This window comes from Rhipicephalus microplus, unplaced genomic scaffold, assembly GCF_043290135.1.
Source record: "Rhipicephalus microplus isolate Deutch F79 unplaced genomic scaffold, USDA_Rmic scaffold_219, whole genome shotgun sequence".
Classification (NCBI taxonomy): domain Eukaryota; kingdom Metazoa; phylum Arthropoda; class Arachnida; order Ixodida; family Ixodidae; genus Rhipicephalus; species Rhipicephalus microplus.
In genome coordinates this window covers 192,501-210,000 of record NW_027464790.1, presented here as the reverse complement: position 1 = coordinate 210,000, position 17,500 = coordinate 192,501, and the positions used below count along the sequence as shown (strand labels likewise).

Genomic DNA, 17,500 nt, shown 5'->3' with positions numbered 1-17,500 from the left:
GGTGCTGGGCTCGGTCCCGTTTCGCTCGCAGCTACTCGGGGAATCCCTGTTGGTTTCTTTTCCTCCGCTTAGTGATATGCTTAAATTCAGCGGGTTGTCTCGCCTGATCTGAGGTCGACAGCGGATACATTCGCTTCCATCAACTTCCTGCACGACCGCGTGCGCTCGCCCTACCAAGTGCGCCCGCAACCCTGTACAGGGCCACTTCTTCACAAGGCTGGCAATCGGCTTCCCCGCTGCACGCGTGCGGCGCACAACCGGTGTGACGTGGAAGTGACGGGACACGTTCGTAAACCCATCGCGAACCGAGTACGACGCCCTACCAAGTGCGCCCGCAACCCTGTACAGGGTCACATCTTCACAAGGCTGGCAAGCGGCATTCCGCTGCGCGCGTGCGTCGTCCGAGCAGTTGCGTGATAAACGACCGTGTCGAAAGCCCAAACACCGCCGAGGCCAGTCGCCGCCGCCGCAAGGGCAGCCACGCAGCCTGGCGAGAGGCATCGTCTCGTGTAGCGTCGCCCCCGCCCCAACTGGAGTGGCCCAGTTTTTTGAACGGGACGGGAACTGCGAAGCACTTAGACCGACGGCGGACTACGACGAGAACGCCTTAAGCTTCGCCAACGTTTCGCCAACTCGTGCGGGAGACTTTTTCCGCTTCGCGGCAAGTCGTCGCGCCGTGCTCTCCGCATCAACCGCGTACGCAGCGAACCGCAAACGTCGGGCGCAGCCTCCTCACCTCCCTGCGCTTTGCGCGCGAACGTTCCCTGTTCGCGCGGCAAAGCCTGGAGGAGGCACGGCCCCGCAGCGTGTTCGAGCGCCCGGTCTACGGGACACCCTGCTTACTTCGAGGGCAACAAGCGCAACGCAAGGCTGCGATCTCGCGCACTTTGCGCACGGCTGGAGAAGCTTTGCTGGCCGGCTTTCGCTCCTCGTGTTTACCGTGCGTTAAAGTTGCGCGTCCGTGGCTCTCGCAGCTCTTGCGCGCCCGGTCGCAGAGAGGAGTACGCAACCTCGACCGCACTTTCCCTGCAGGCTTCCTTCCGACTCGAAGTCCTGCGGCGGTCTCAACGAGGTGCCACATCCTCAATGCAGTCGGTCGCCCCCGTTTCGGTTGGGCTCTGGCACGACGGTCGCCACCGTCTCGCCCTTGAGTGGCCGCTGTTGGCGCTCGCTGTGAGGTGTTCAGCGTGCTGTCCGTGTTGCCGACGCGGTCAAAACGAGTCGACGGCTCACGTTCCCTTGTGCGCCGAAGGCTCTCTTGATATGTGATCCGACCCTCAGACAGACGAAGCCAAGGGAAGACCCAAGGCCGCAATGTGCGTTCAAAGAATCAGTGCTCAGTGTGTCCTGCAATTCACACCAAGTCTCGCAGCTGGCTGCGTTCTTCATCGACCCGAGAACCGAGTGATCCACCGCTTAGAGTCGTGAAAAAGTGTTTGTTCAATTCCGTACAGTCAAAACCAAACGTTTCTGGCACTCGGCCAAACAGTGGCCAAGAAGGGCGCTTTTCAGCGCACGCTTGGACTCCAAAACTCTGCCGCGCCTTTTTCGGCTGCCGCAAATCGAGCAAACGGTGTGTTTCGGACGGCGTTTCGCTTTCGCTACTTGCGAGTGCTTTCGTGGTCCACCCCTCTATAAATACTCGGGAGGCGTCGAAGCCGGTTCTCCAAGCCGGACCCGTAGGTATCGTTGTGTGCTCGCTCTCATTGGCCCGCCTAACCAGAAAATGCCTGCGGTACACCCATTTGGATAAGAGTGCACGCAGATGCGGGCCTCGACGGCTACACATTTCCTCGGGCGGCCGCCTCCCGGCCTCCGTGGAGCGCGGGATGCACGGTCCCATCGACAAGCCTCTCCCGTTTTTACCGTGGCGTCGCGGTTCACCACGGCAGGCGGGTCGGTCTCCTCCGCATAAAAAGGGGGACCCCCGCTTTTTGTTCCACGAAATCGCACAAGCTTTTTTCGCATCCACGGTTTGCCACCGCACACCAAAATGCCGATCCGGCTGCCTACTTTAGCCAACAGGTGGAGCCAGGCGCGCCGTACTTGCGCGGCACTTCCCACGTCCACCGAAGTCGGTGCCAAGGACCACTTTCGGCGCCGGAGCCGCGTACGAGCCTACTCGAGGCGGAAGAACGAAGCCAGCAAGGGCCTGGCCGCAAGTGCGTTCAATTGTCGGGACGTCCAAGTCCCTCGTTCTTCCGTGCTTCCTCTTTCGGCAAGTCGTTGCGGCACCTTCCCAAAGCGCGCAGACCCGCTAATCGCGACGAGCGCGACGTGGCCGTGCCGCCTTTCCCTCGGCAGCAAGCAAAACGCCTGGCAACGTCGACGCTCCCCTAACCGCGATCTCGCACCGTGTTTCGTGTGGCGAATTCAAAAGCCGGCCGGCGCTGCTGCAACCATTACGGTCGGTACGCATACGCCGCGGAGGGCGGGACGGTCATCGGAGCGTGCGGTTCCTCCATCGAGTACTGCGCACCTCGGCCGTCGCATCGCCGTGCCATGACCGGCCGCGCGTCAACGCGAACCGGTGCCAGCGAGATCCCTCGCCTGCAAGAACCGACCGGCAGCCTCCGTCACCCGAGGACGCGGAGGCGCTTGCCGCGGACGGCGGGACGGTATGCACTGGTGCACAGCGGACCCGTCACATCGCCAGTTCCTTGACCGACCGCCGACGCTTGTGCCGTTCCTCTCGTACTTGGCAGTCGCCGCGCGATTGTCGGGTCTCGTTCTTGCACGCTCGAACGGTCGGGAGGGCACTCGGCTGGCGTTTCGGGAACGCGCAGCCTCGCCTTCTACCGACGTAACCACGACTCGCCGTTCGCGCTCCGCCGCTCCTGTTTACAGTACTAGGCGGTCCCGCAGCGGTCGGGTCGCGCATTTCGAGCGCTTCGAGCCACGGTGCAGTGGCGGGTCGAAAGCCGACCTATGAGTGCGTTGCGCCGTTTGTACCCGCGTCCGCCACCTGGCCGACCGTCCAAGGTCGCGGTGTTGGCGTCCGCTGGGCGCAACAATTTGTCACGGGGTGCCGCTCCACATTCAGGCAGCCCCGTGGGGAAAAGCCGACCCCGCGTCCAAACGGGGTCAGCGGCAGAAAGTGTCGGGCGCAGACGCAGCTGAGGCGCTCACCCTTCACAATCCGTTAATGATCCTTCCGCAGGTTCACCTACGGAAACCTTGTTACGACTTTTACTTCCTCTAAATGATCAAGTTTGGTCATCTTTCCAACAGACCGGCGCAACCGAAAGGCCGCGCCGGACATCGGTCCGAAGACCTCACTAAATCATTCAATCGGTAGTAGCGACGGGCGGTGTGTACAAAGGGCAGGGACGTAATCAACGCGAGCTTATGACTCGCGCTTACTGGGAATTCCTCGTTCAAGGGGAACAATTGCAAGCCCCTATCCCAATCACGAAAGAAGTTCCACGGGTTACCCAGTCTTTTCAGACAGGGATAAAGACACGCTGCTTCCTTCAGTGTAGCGCGCGTGCGGCCCCGGACATCTAAGGGCATCACAGACCTGTTATTGCTCTGTTTCGTGCGGCTAGGAGCCGCTTGTCCCTCTAAGAAGGTTGTAAGGTGCTGGGAACCCCGCACCTATTTAATAGGCTAGAGTCTCGTTCGTTATCGGAATTAACCAGACAAATCGCTCCACCAACTAAGAACGGCCATGCACCACCATCCACCGAATCAAGAAAGAGCTCTCAATCTGTCAATCCTCCCAGTGTCCGGGCCGGGTAAGTTTTCCCGTGTTGAGTCAAATTAAGCCGCAGGCTCCACTCCTGGTGGTGCCCTTCCGTCAATTCCTTTAAGTTTCAGCTTTGCAACCATACTTCCCCCGGAACCCAAATACTTTGGTTTCCCGGAAGCTGCCCGCCGAGTCATTTGAGTAACTCAGGCGGATCGCTGGTTGGCATCGTTTATGGTCAGAACTAGGGCGGTATCTGATCGCCTTCGAACCTCTGACTTTCGTTCTTGATCAATGAAAACATTCTTGGCAAATGCTTTCGCAGTAGTTCGTCTTGCGACGGTCCAAGAATTTCACCTCTAGCGCCGCAATACGAATGCCCCCGTCCGTCCCTCTTAATCATTACCTCGTATTCCAAAAACCAACAGAACAGAAACGAGGTCTTGTTCTATTATTCCATGCAAGTTTATTCAGGCGACTCGCCTGCGTTGAGCACTCTAATTTTTTCAAAGTAAAAGCACCGGCCATCTCGAGGCACACAATGAAGTGCACCAAGAAAGAACCGGCATGATGTTCAGTCCGAGCCGTCGCATCGGGTAGATGCACTACTCGTCTGGAACTGAGATCCAACTACGAGCTTTTTAACCGCAGCAGCTTTAGTATACGCTATTGGAGCTGGAATTACCGCGGCTGCTGGCACCAGACTTGCCCTCCAATTGATCCTCGTTAAAGGATTTAGAGTGTACTCATTTCAATTACGGGGCCTCAAAAGAGTCCCGTATTGTTATTTTTCGTCACTACCTCCCCGTGCCGGGAGTGGGTAATTTGCGCGCCTGCTGCCTTCCTTGGATGTGGTAGCCGTTTCTCAGGCTCCCTCTCCGGAATCGAACCCTGATTCTCCGTTACCCGTAACAACCATGGTAAGCAAGTAACCTACCATCGAAAGTTGATAAGGCAGACACTTGAAAGAAACGTCGCCGGCTCGTGGCCATGCGATCAGCACAAAGTTATCCAGAGTCACCACACAATACGGGCCGAAACCCGATCGATCTTGGTCTAATAAAAGCACCCGTTACCCAAAGGGCTCCAGGCTCACTGCATGTATTAGCTCTAGAATTGCCACAGTTATCCAAGTAGGAAGAAACGATCTAAGGAACCATAACTGATTTAATGAGCCATTCGCGGTTTCGCCTTATTTCGGCATGTACTTAGACATGCATGGCTTAATCTTTGAGACAAGCATATGATTACTGGCAGGATCAACCAGGTAATCGTTCGACTGCGCGTCCGTCCTCGCCTTCGGCGGGCCGGACGCAGTCTGTGTGCGGCGGAGGCCACCTTCAGGCGCCCCAACACGCTTATTTTGCACTCCGAGATGACGGCGTTCGAGCTCGCTACGGCACAACCTTCCCGAAAGACGAGTGGGAGCCGTGCGGCAAGAAGCACGTTCATGCTCGCTCTTTTTCGTTGCATCGACTCGGTCGCGCCGTGCGGGTTGCCCAAGCCCGCTGCACTGTCGGTGGACCGGCCGGAACTAGCAACGGAGCCGAGACTGCAAAGCCGCCAGACGACGGGTCACGCCCGCGTCTTCGGCGCTTTCGCATCTGAATCGCCCGAGGACGACACGGAACACACCTCGATATCGTGGTAAAACGGCACCGTCCGACAACCAGCCCCTAACGCATCAAGCGGATGAGGCTGCAGACGACTGCCGTGGATTCCCCTGGAGCAGACCCGAGGACACGCTTGACGAGGCCGAAGCCCGCCGCATATCAGACACCCGGTCGCTTTCGCGTACGCCGCTCACGAGAACCCCCACATAATAGCAGCGATAAGTACCCAGACCTCCTTGGGCACTAATACGAGCGTACTCGAGAAAATTTCACCGCGGGTGTGCCCCGAAACGTGTGGCACGTTGAGCGTGCCACAAGTCTACGTCGCTCTCAAACCCGCCGAGGTCGTAGAATTTGCGACCCTACTCACGAAATTCCCACCGAGGATACGGCCGCAAACGTACCGCACCTTGGGTAGGCCACGAGTTTGTGCAACACTACGCTGACGGCACAGCACCGAGGTCGTGCGCGCACGCACGGGAAAATTCCGCCGCGGTTTCTGCCGAAAACGTGAGGCACCACGACTCTCCGCAAGTTCGCGTCGACTGCGAAAGACCGAAGTCGTGAACGACGTGTCCGCTACTCGCCGCCGACACGCTGGACACCAAACGTACAACGACTCGACGGCGTCGTAGAGGCCCACGACGCGGTTTTCCTTAACGACGTCTCGGCGTGGCACCGACAGGTTAGAACGGCCGACCAACGTTCCCTGTCCGCCGTTCGGCTCAGTCGAAGGGCTCGGCGACTTCGGCAACGCTGCGAAGCCGCACGGTGACGCACGCCATGTCCCCATTTTTTTTTTTTTTTCTTTCTGCGTCTGCCGGGGTGCCCCTATAATAGCAGCGATAAGCACCCAGACCGCCGTGGGTCGCTCGCCCCGGCTGACGTGGTTTTTCGTACTCCTGCGGCGGTCGCCGTCAAGCACGTCCAAATACGCTACTTTCGTGGGCGCATTCACGCTCTTTCGCTTCGCCGGAGTGCCAGCACTCACTCTGCCAAAAACGGCGAACATCCGAGCGGCGGTTCCCACTTTTGCGTCGGCGTCGCAAACCCCGCCCCGGCAGACGAGGTTTGCCGTACTCGTGCGACGGTGGCCGGCGGGCACGTCGAAAGACGCCGATATCGTGCGCGAATTGGCGCACCTTGGCTTCACCGGAGTGCCGCCACTGACTCCTCCAAAAACGGCGAAGATCCGAGCGGCGCTTCCCACTTTCGCATCGGCGTCCCGAACTCCGCCCCGGCTGACGCGGTTTACCGTACTCGTGCGACGGTCGCCGGCGAGCACGTGGAAAGACGCCGATATCGTGCCCGAATCGGCTCCGTTCGGCTTCGCCGGAGTGCCAGCACTGGCTCGGCGAAAGACGACGAACATCCGAGCGACGGTTCTCACTATTGCGTACGCGTCGCAAACCCCGCCCCGGCAGACGCACTTTGCCGTACTCGTGCGACGGTCGCCGGCGAGCACGTAGAAAGACGCCGATATCGTGCCGGAATCGGCCCCGTTTGGCTTCGCCGGAGTGCCAGCACTCACTCGGCCACAAACGGCGAACATCCGAGCGGCGGTTCCCACTTAGCCGTCGGCGTCCCGAACTCCGCCCCGGCAGACGCGGTTGCCGAGCTCGTGCGACTAGCGACCGCGAAGCCGTCTCGCGACGCCGCTTTCGTGCGCGGCTCCCACTGCGACCTGGGTCACCCGAGGTCGACGAGCAAGAAAGAATGTCGAAAAAAAATTTTTTTTTTTTTTGCGTCTGCCGGGGTGCCCCTATAATAGCAGCGATAAGCACCCAGACCGCCATGGGTCGCTCGCCCCGGCTGACGTGGTTTTTCGTTTTCCTGCGGTGGTCGTCGTCAAGCACGTCCAAACACGCCACTTTCGTGGGCGCATTCGCGCTCTTTCGCTTCGCCGGAGTGCCAGCACTCACTCTGCCAAAAACGGCGAACATCCTAGTGGCGGTTCCCACTTTTGCGTCGGCGTCGCCAACCCCGCCCCGGCATACGCGGTTTGCCGTACTCGTGCGGCGGTGGCCGGCGGGCACGTCGAAAGACACCGATATCGTGCGCGAGTCGATGCTTCTTGGTCTCGCAGGAGGGCCGCCACTCACTCCTGCAAAAACGGCGAAGATCCGAGCGGCGCTTCCCACTTTTTCGTCGGCATCGCAAACCTCGCCCCGGCAGACGCGCTTTGCCGTACTCGTGCGACGGTCGCCGGCGAGCACGTCGAAATACGCCGATATCGTGCCCGAATCGGCCCCGTTTCGCTTCGCCGGAGTGCCAGCACTCACTCGGCCAAAAACGGCGAACATCCGAGCAGCGGTACCCACTTAGCCGTCGGCATCCCGAACTCCGCGCCGGCTGACGCGGTTGCCGAGCTCGTGCGACTAGCGACCGCGAACGCGTCTCGCGACGCCGCTTTCGTGCGCGGCTCCCATTGCGACCTGGGTTACCCGAGCTCGACCAGCAAAAAAGAAGGTCGAAAAAAAATTTTTTTTTTCTGCGTCTGCCGGGGTGCCCCTATAATAGCAGCGATAAGCACCCAGACCGCCGTGGGTCGCTCGCCCCGGCTGACGTGGTTTTTCGTACTCCTGCAGCGGTCGCCGTCAAGCACGTCCAAATACGCCACTTTCGTGGGCGCTTTCGCGCTCTTTCGCGTCGCCGGTGTGCCAGCACTCACTCTGCCAAAAACGGCGAACATCCTAGTGGCGGTTCCCACTTTTGCGTCGGCGTCGCCAACCCCGCCCCGGCATACGCGGTTTGCCGTACTCGTGCGGCGGTGGCCGGCGGGCACGTCGAAAGACACCGATATCGTGCGCGAGTCGATGCTTCTTGGTCTCGCAGGAGGGCCGCCACTCACTCCTGCAAAAACGGCGAAGATCCGAGCGGCGCTTCCCACTTTTTCGTCGGCATCGCAAACCTCGCCCCGGCAGACGCGCTTTGCCGTACTCGTGCGACGGTCGCCGGCGAGCACGTCGAAATACGCCGATATCGTGCCCGAATCGGCCCCGTTTCGCTTCGCCGGAGTGCCAGCACTCACTCGGCCAAAAACGGCGAACATCCGAGCAGCGGTACCCACTTAGCCGTCGGCATCCCGAACTCCGCGCCGGCTGACGCGGTTGCCGAGCTCGTGCGACTAGCGACCGCGAACGCGTCTCGCGACGCCGCTTTCGTGCGCGGCTCCCATTGCGACCTGGGTTACCCGAGCTCGACCAGCAAAAAAGAAGGTCGAAAAAAAATTTTTTTTTTCTGCGTCTGCCGGGGTGCCCCTATAATAGCAGCGATAAGCACCCAGACCGCCGTGGGTCGCTCGCCCCGGCTGACGTGGTTTTTCGTACTCCTGCAGCGGTCGCCGTCAAGCACGTCCAAATACGCCACTTTCGTGGGCGCTTTCGCGCTCTTTCGCGTCGCCGGTGTGCCAGCACTCACTCTGCCAAAAACGGCCAACATCCGAGCGGCGGTTCCCACTTTTGCGTCGGCGTCGTAAACCCCGCCCCGGCAGACGCGGTTTGCCCTACTCGTTCGACGGTCGCCGGCGAGCGCGTCGAAAGACGCCGATATCGTGCGCTAATTGGCGCTCCTTGGCTTCTCCGGAGTGCCGCCACTCACTCCTCCAAAAACGGCGAAGATCCGAGCGGCGTTCTCCACTTTCGCATCGGCGTCCCGAACTCCGCCCGGGCTGACGCGGTTTACCGTACTCGTGCGACGGTCGCCGCCGGGCACGTCGAAAGACGCCGATATCGTGCCGTAATCGGCCCCGTTTGGCTTCGCCCGAGTGCCAGCACTCACTCGGCCAAAAACGGCGAACATCCGAGCAGCGTTTCCCACTTTCGCATCGGCGTCCCGAAGCCCGCCCCGGCAGACGCGGTTTGCCCTACTCGAGCGACGGTCGCCGGCGATCACGTCGAAAGGCGCCGAATTCGTGCACGAATCGATGCTTCTTGGTCTCGCAGGAGGGCCGCCACTCACTCCTGCAAAAACGGCGAAGATCCGAGTTGCGCTTCCCACTTTTTCGTCGGCGTCCCGAACTACGCCCCGGCTGACGCGGTTTACCGTACTCGTGCGACGGTCGCCGGCGGGCACTTCAAAATACGCCGATTTCGTGGGCGCATTCACGCTGTTTCGCTTCCCCGGAGTGCCAACACTCACTCTGCCGAAAGCGGCGATCATCCGAGCGGCGGTTCCCACTTTTGCGTCGGCTTCGCAAACGGCGCCCCGGCAGACGCGCTCGTGCGACGTACTCGTGCGACGGTCGCCGGCGAGCACGTCGAAAGACGCCGATATCGTGCTCGAATCGACCCCGTTTCGCTTCGCCGGAGTGCTGCCAGTCACGGCGCAGAGAACGGCGAACAAGTGTTTTTTTTTTTTTTTTCCTAGAATTTGTGTTATAGAAGGCACATTTGATATCGGACGATAATTTTCAACTTTATCACGCGCACCGATTTTCGTGTAGAGGTTTGCAAGTTTATGGGAATTTCTCCACTTGGAATAATGCGATTTAGTAGTACTACGAGAACTTCATGGATGTACTCAAGGGTACGGGGCAAGTCAGTTACGTCAACACCTGCAGATTTTTTACACTTCAAACTGAAAATTGTTGGTTGTGAGTCCTCGTGTGATATTAAAGGCCGATTCGCTAACACATAGAACAAAGAAAGAAAGGAAGAAAAAACGCCCGCGCTCGCTCAAGAAACCTGGGTTCGCAACAAGTGGCAACAACAAGCAACCGAGCGAGTGCGCCAAAACCCGTGGCGGCCGAACAAACGCGAAGTCCCAACCGCGTCAGCCGGGGCGGCACGGGACAGGAAAAATCACTTCAGCCGGGGCGGCGGGGCACCGAATAAACCTCGTCACCTCGTCGCAGGATAAAAGAGGAAACAAAAAGTCTAAACAGCGTCTGCTGGAGCGAATGCGTAATAAAACAACAACAACAACAAAAAAAAAACACCCGCGCTCAAGAAGTCTGCAATCCTCACAAAAGGCGACTGTGACCGAGCAGCGTCAGCCGGGGCCGTGCGGAAACGGAAAAACCGCGACTACCGGGGCGTCGAGGCACCGAAAAATCCACTTCAGCCGCGGCGAAAAAAAAAAAAACAAAAAGAAAGACGGAGGGGGGGGGGGGGAACCACGTCTGCCGGGGCGAAGGAAAAAAAAAAACGCGTCTGCCGGGGCGAGCCCGGGTGCGGCACCACCGGGAAAACTGTGGCAAACAGACATGGCGATCGAGTGAGTGGGCCGCCAGCCAGGCTCAGCCAAAAAGTGCAAAGTCCGAACTGCGTCAGCCGGGGCGGCAAAAACCGCGTCAGCCGGGGCGGCGCAAAAAACCGCGTCTGCCGGGGCGGCACGAAACCGCGTCAGCCGGGGCGGGGCGAAAACTGCGTCAGCCGGGGCGAAAAGAAAAAAAAAAAACGCGTCTGCCGGGGCAAGCCCGGGTGCGGCACCACCGGGAAAACTGTGGCAAACAGACATGGCGATCGAGTGAGTGGGCCGCCAGCCAGGCACAGCCGAAAAGTGCAAAGTCCGAACCGTGTCAGCCGGGGCGACGCAAAAACCGCGTCAGCCGGGGCGGCGCGAAAACCGCGTCAGCCGGGGCGGCACGAAACCGCGTCAGCCGGGGCGGCGCGAAAACTGCGTCAGCCGGGGCGGCGCGAAAACCTCGTCAGCCGGGGCGAGCGAAAAGGGGGGGGGGGGAACCACGTCTGCCGGGGCGAAAGAAAAAAAAACGCGTCTGCCGGGGCGAGCCCGGGTGCGGCACCACCGGGAAGACTGTGGCAAACAGACATGGCGATCGAGTGAGTGGGCCGCCAGCCAGGCTCAGCCCAAAAAGTGCCAAGTCCGAACTGCGTCAGCCGGGGCGGCAAAAACCGCGTCAGCCGGGGCGGCGCGAAAACCGCGTCTGCCGGGGCGGCGCGAAAACTGCGTCTGCCGGGGCGAGCCCGGGTGCGGCACCACCGGGAAAACTGTGGCAAACAGACATGGCGATCGAGTGAGTGGGCCGCCAGCCAGGCACAGCCGAAAAGTGCTAAGTCCGAACTGCGTCTGCCGGGGCGGCACGAAACCGCGTCAGCCGGGGCGGCGCGAAAACCGCGTCTGCCGGGGCGGCACGAAACCGCGTCAGCCGGGGCGGCGCGAAAACTGCGTCAGCCGGGGCGAGCCCGGGTGCGGCACCACCGGGAAAACTGTGGCAAACAGACATGGCGATCGAGTGAGTGGGCCGCCAGCCAGGCACAGCCGAAAAGTGCTAAGTCCGAACTGCGTCTGCCGGGGCGGCACGAAACCGCGTCAGCCGGGGCGGCGCGAAAACCGCGTCTGCCGGGGCGGCACGAAACCGCGTCAGCCGGGGCGGCGCGAAAACTGCGTCAGCCGGGGCGAGCCCGGGTGCGGCACCACCGGGAAAACTGTGGCAAACAGACATGGCGATCGAGTGAGTGGGCCGCCAGCCAGGCACAGCCGAAAAGTGCTAAGTCCGAACTGCGTCAGCCGGGGCGGCAAAAACCGCGTCAGCCGGGGCGGCGCAAAAAACCGCGTCTGCCGGGGCGGCACGAAACCGCGTCAGCCGGGGCGGCGCGAAAACTGCGTCAGCCGGGGCGAAAGAAAAAAAAAAAAACGCGTCTGCCGGGGCGAGCCCGGGTGCGGCACCACCGGGAAAACTGTGGCAAACAGACATGGCGATCGAGTGAGTGGGCCGCCAGCCAGGCACAGCCGAAAAGTGCTAAGTCCGAACTGCGTCTGCCGGGGCGGCACGAAACCGCGTCAGCCGGGGCGGCGCGAAAACCGCGTCTGCCGGGGCGGCACGAAACCGCGTCAGCCGGGGCGGCGCGAAAACTGCGTCAGCCGGGGCGAGCCCGGGTGCGGCACCACCGGGAAAACTGTGGCAAACAGACATGGCGATCGAGTGAGTGGGCCGCCAGCCAGGCACAGCCGAAAAGTGCTAAGTCCGAACTGCGTCAGCCGGGGCGGCAAAAACCGCGTCAGCCGGGGCGGCGCAAAAAACCGCGTCTGCCGGGGCGGCACGAAACCGCGTCAGCCGGGGCGGCGCGAAAACTGCGTCAGCCGGGGCGAAAGAAAAAAAAAAAAACGCGTCTGCCGGGGCGAGCCCGGGTGCGGCACCACCGGGAAAACTGTGGCAAACAGACATGGCGATCGAGTGAGTGGGCCGCCAGCCAGGCACAGCCGAAAAGTGCTAAGTCCGAACTGCGTCTGCCGGGGCGGCACGAAACCGCGTCAGCCGGGGCGGCGCGAAAACCGCGTCTGCCGGGGCGGCACGAAACCGCGTCAGCCGGGGCGGCGCGAAAACTGCGTCAGCCGGGGCGAGCCCGGGTGCGGCACCACCGGGAAAACTGTGGCAAACAGACATGGCGATCGAGTGAGTGGGCCGCCAGCCAGGCACAGCCGAAAAGTGCTAAGTCCGAACTGCGTCTGCCGGGGCGGCACGAAACCGCGTCAGCCGGGGCGGCGCGAAAACCGCGTCTGCCGGGGCGGCACGAAACCGCGTCAGCCGGGGCGGCGCGAAAACTGCGTCAGCCGGGGCGAGCCCGGGTGCGGCACCACCGGGAAAACTGTGGCAAACAGACATGGCGATCGAGTGAGTGGGCCGCCAGCCAGGCACAGCCGAAAAGTGCAAAGTCCGAACCGTGTCAGCCGGGGCGACGCAAAAACCGCGTCAGCCGGGGCGGCGCGAAAACCGCGTCAGCCGGGGCGGCACGAAACCGCGTCAGCCGGGGCGGCGCGAAAACTGCGTCAGCCGGGGCGGCGCGAAAACCTCGTCAGCCGGGGCGAGCGAAAAGGGGGGGGGGGGGGAACCACGTCTGCCGGGGCGAAAGAAAAAAAAAACGCGTCTGCCGGGGCGAGCCCGGGTGCGGCACCACCGGGAAGACTGTGGCAAACAGACATGGCGATCGAGTGAGTGGGCCGCCAGCCAGGCTCAGCCCAAAAAGTGCCAAGTCCGAACTGCGTCAGCCGGGGCGGCAAAAACCGCGTCAGCCGGGGCGGCGCGAAAACCGCGTCTGCCGGGGCGGCGCGAAAACTGCGTCAGCCGGGGCGAGCCCGGGTGCGGCACCACCGGGAAAACTGTGGCTAACAGACATGGCGATCGAGTGAGTGGGCCACCAGCCAGGCTCAGCCAAAAAGTGCCAAGTCCGAACTGCGTCAGCCGGGGCGGCAAAAACCGCGTCAGCCGGGGCGGCGCAAAAAAACCGCGTCTGCCGGGGCGGCACGAAACCGCGTCAGCCGGGGCGGCGCGAAAACTGCGTCAGCCGGGGCGAAAGAAAAAAAAAAACGCGTCTGCCGGGGCGAGCCCGGGTGCGGCACCACCGGGAAAACTGTGGCAAACAGACATGGCGATCGAGTGAGTGGGCCGCCAGCCAGGCACAGCCGAAAAGTGCTAAGTCCGAACTGCGTCTGCCGGGGCGGCACGAAACCGCGTCAGCCGGGGCGGCGCGAAAACCGCGTCTGCCGGGGCGGCACGAAACCGCGTCAGCCGGGGCGGCGCGAAAACTGCGTCAGCCGGGGCGAGCCCGGGTGCGGCACCACCGGGAAAACTGTGGCAAACAGACATGGCGATCGAGTGAGTGGGCCGCCAGCCAGGCACAGCCGAAAAGTGCTAAGTCCGAACTGCGTCTGCCGGGGCGGCACGAAACCGCGTCAGCCGGGGCGGCGCGAAAACCGCGTCTGCCGGGGCGGCACGAAACCGCGTCAGCCGGGGCGGCGCGAAAACTGCGTCAGCCGGGGCGAGCCCGGGTGCGGCACCACCGGGAAAACTGTGGCAAACAGACATGGCGATCGAGTGAGTGGGCCGCCAGCCAGGCACAGCCGAAAAGTGCTAAGTCCGAACTGCGTCAGCCGGGGCGGCAAAAACCGCGTCAGCCGGGGCGGCGCAAAAAACCGCGTCTGCCGGGGCGGCACGAAACCGCGTCAGCCGGGGCGGCGCGAAAACTGCGTCAGCCGGGGCGAAAGAAAAAAAAAAAACGCGTCTGCCGGGGCGAGCCCGGGTGCGGCACCACCGGGAAAACTGTGGCAAACAGACATGGCGATCGAGTGAGTGGGCCGCCAGCCAGGCACAGCCGAAAAGTGGTAAGTCCGAACTGCGTCTGCCGGGGCGGCACGAAACCGCGTCAGCCGGGGCGGCGCGAAAACCGCGTCTGCCGGGGCGGCACGAAACCGCGTCAGCCGGGGCGGCGCGAAAACTGCGTCAGCCGGGGCGAGCCCGGGTGCGGCACCACCGGGAAAACTGTGGCAAACAGACATGGCGATCGAGTGAGTGGGCCGCCAGCCAGGCACAGCCGAAAAGTGCTAAGTCCGAACTGCGTCTGCCGGGGCGGCACGAAACCGCGTCAGCCGGGGCGGCGCGAAAACCGCGTCTGCCGGGGCGGCACGAAACCGCGTCAGCCGGGGCGGCGCGAAAACTGCGTCAGCCGGGGCGAGCCCGGGTGCGGCACCACCGGGAAAACTGTGGCAAACAGACATGGCGATCGAGTGAGTGGGCCGCCAGCCAGGCACAGCCGAAAAGTGCAAAGTCCGAACCGTGTCAGCCGGGGCGACGCAAAAACCGCGTCAGCCGGGGCGGCGCGAAAACCGCGTCAGCCGGGGCGGCACGAAACCGCGTCAGCCGGGGCGGCGCGAAAACTGCGTCAGCCGGGGCGGCGCGAAAACCTCGTCAGCCGGGGCGAGCGAAAAGGGGGGGGGGGGGAACCACGTCTGCCGGGGCGAAAGAAAAAAAAAACGCGTCTGCCGGGGCGAGCCCGGGTGCGGCACCACCGGGAAGACTGTGGCAAACAGACATGGCGATCGAGTGAGTGGGCCGCCAGCCAGGCTCAGCCCAAAAAGTGCCAAGTCCGAACTGCGTCAGCCGGGGCGGCAAAAACCGCGTCAGCCGGGGCGGCGCGAAAACCGCGTCTGCCGGGGCGGCGCGAAAACTGCGTCAGCCGGGGCGAGCCCGGGTGCGGCACCACCGGGAAAACTGTGGCTAACAGACATGGCGATCGAGTGAGTGGGCCACCAGCCAGGCTCAGCCAAAAAGTGCCAAGTCCGAACTGCGTCAGCCGGGGCGGCAAAAACCGCGTCAGCCGGGGCGGCGCAAAAAAACCGCGTCTGCCGGGGCGGCACGAAACCGCGTCAGCCGGGGCGGCGCGAAAACTGCGTCAGCCGGGGCGAAAGAAAAAAAAAACGCGTCTGCCGGGGCGAGCCCGGGTGCGGCACCACCGGGAAAACTGTGGCAAACAGACATGGCGATCGAGTGAGTGGGCCGCCAGCCAGGCACAGCCGAAAAGTGCTAAGTCCGAACTGCGTCTGCCGGGGCGGCACGAAACCGCGTCAGCCGGGGCGGCGCGAAAACCGCGTCTGCCGGGGCGGCACGAAACCGCGTCAGCCGGGGCGGCGCGAAAACTGCGTCAGCCGGGGCGAGCCCGGGTGCGGCACCACCGGGAAAACTGTGGCAAACAGACATGGCGATCGAGTGAGTGGGCCGCCAGCCAGGCACAGCCGAAAAGTGCTAAGTCCGAACTGCGTCTGCCGGGGCGGCACGAAACCGCGTCAGCCGGGGCGGCGCGAAAACCGCGTCTGCCGGGGCGGCACGAAACCGCGTCAGCCGGGGCGGCGCGAAAACTGCGTCAGCCGGGGCGAGCCCGGGTGCGGCACCACCGGGAAAACTGTGGCAAACAGACATGGCGATCGAGTGAGTGGGCCGCCAGCCAGGCACAGCCGAAAAGTGCTAAGTCCGAACTGCGTCAGCCGGGGCGGCAAAAACCGCGTCAGCCGGGGCGGCGCAAAAAACCGCGTCTGCCGGGGCGGCACGAAACCGCGTCAGCCGGGGCGGCGCGAAAACTGCGTCAGCCGGGGCGAAAGAAAAAAAAAAAACGCGTCTGCCGGGGCGAGCCCGGGTGCGGCACCACCGGGAAAACTGTGGCAAACAGACATGGCGATCGAGTGAGTGGGCCGCCAGCCAGGCACAGCCGAAAAGTGCTAAGTCCGAACTGCGTCTGCCGGGGCGGCACGAAACCGCGTCAGCCGGGGCGGCGCGAAAACCGCGTCTGCCGGGGCGGCACGAAACCGCGTCAGCCGGGGCGGCGCGAAAACTGCGTCAGCCGGGGCGAGCCCGGGTGCGGCACCACCGGGAAAACTGTGGCAAACAGACATGGCGATTGAGTGAGTGGGCCGCCAGCCAGGCACAGCCGAAAAGTGCTAAGTCCGAACTGCGTCTGCCGGGGCGGCACGAAACCGCGTCAGCCGGGGCGGCGCGAAAACCGCGTCTGCCGGGGCGGCACGAAACCGCGTCAGCCGGGGCGGCGCGAAAACTGCGTCAGCCGGGGCGAGCCCGGGTGCGGCACCACCGGGAAAACTGTGGCAAACAGACATGGCGATCGAGTGAGTGGGCCGCCAGCCAGGCACAGCCGAAAAGTGCTAAGTCCGAACTGCGTCTGCCGGGGCGGCACGAAACCGCGTCAGCCGGGGCGGCGCGAAAACCGCGTCTGCCGGGGCGGCACGAAACCGCGTCAGCCGGGGCGGCGCGAAAACTGCGTCAGCCGGGGCGAGCCCGGGTGCGGCACCACCGGGAAAACTGTGGCAAACAGACATGGCGATCGAGTGAGTGGGCCGCCAGCCAGGCACAGCCGAAAAGTGCTAAGTCCGAACTGCGTCAGCCGGGGCGGCAAAAACCGCGTCAGCCGGGGCGGCGCAAAAAACCGCGTCTGCCGGGGCGGCACGAAACCGCGTCAGCCGGGGCGGCGCGAAAACTGCGTCAGCCGGGGCGAAAGAAAAAAAAAAAACGCGTCTGCCGGGGCGAGCCCGGGTGCGGCACCACCGGGAAAACTGTGGCAAACAGACATGGCGATCGAGTGAGTGGGCCGCCAGCCAGGCACAGCCGAAAAGTGCTAAGTCCGAACTGCGTCTGCCGGGGCGGCACGAAACCGCGTCAGCCGGGGCGGCGCGAAAACCGCGTCTGCCGGGGCGGCACGAAACCGCGTCAGCCGGGGCGGCGCGAAAACTGCGTCAGCCGGGGCGAGCCCGGGTGCGGCACCACCGGGAAAACTGTGGCAAACAGACATGGCGATTGAGTGAGTGGGCCGCCAGCCAGGCACAGCCGAAAAGTGCTAAGTCCGAACTGCGTCTGCCGGGGCGGCACGAAACCGCGTCAGCCGGGGCGGCGCGAAAACCGCGTCTGCCGGGGCGGCACGAAACCGCGTCAGCCGGGGCGGCGCGAAAACTGCGTCAG

At 63.0% G+C, this 17,500-nt stretch overlaps 1 long non-coding RNA gene, 2 other non-coding genes and 1 pseudogene across 3 annotated transcripts in view; 1 reads left to right on the top strand and 3 right to left on the bottom strand.

Moving 5' to 3' along the window:
- Nucleotides 1–117, bottom strand: part of LOC142792454 (large subunit ribosomal RNA) — a 7,778-nt pseudogene extending 7,661 nt beyond the window's left edge.
- The window catches only part of LOC142792418 (uncharacterized), a 22,476-nt gene that overhangs the window by 1,279 nt on the left and 3,697 nt on the right, over nt 1–17,500 (top strand). The window lies entirely within an intron of this gene.
- Nucleotides 1,272–1,424, bottom strand: LOC142792425 (5.8S ribosomal RNA). Its single transcript, XR_012890913.1, has one exon. It is a non-coding gene; the product is annotated as a 5.8S ribosomal RNA (ribosomal RNA).
- LOC142792438 (small subunit ribosomal RNA) lies at nt 3,144–4,958 on the bottom strand. The gene has a single exon (XR_012890926.1). It is a non-coding gene; the product is annotated as a small subunit ribosomal RNA (ribosomal RNA).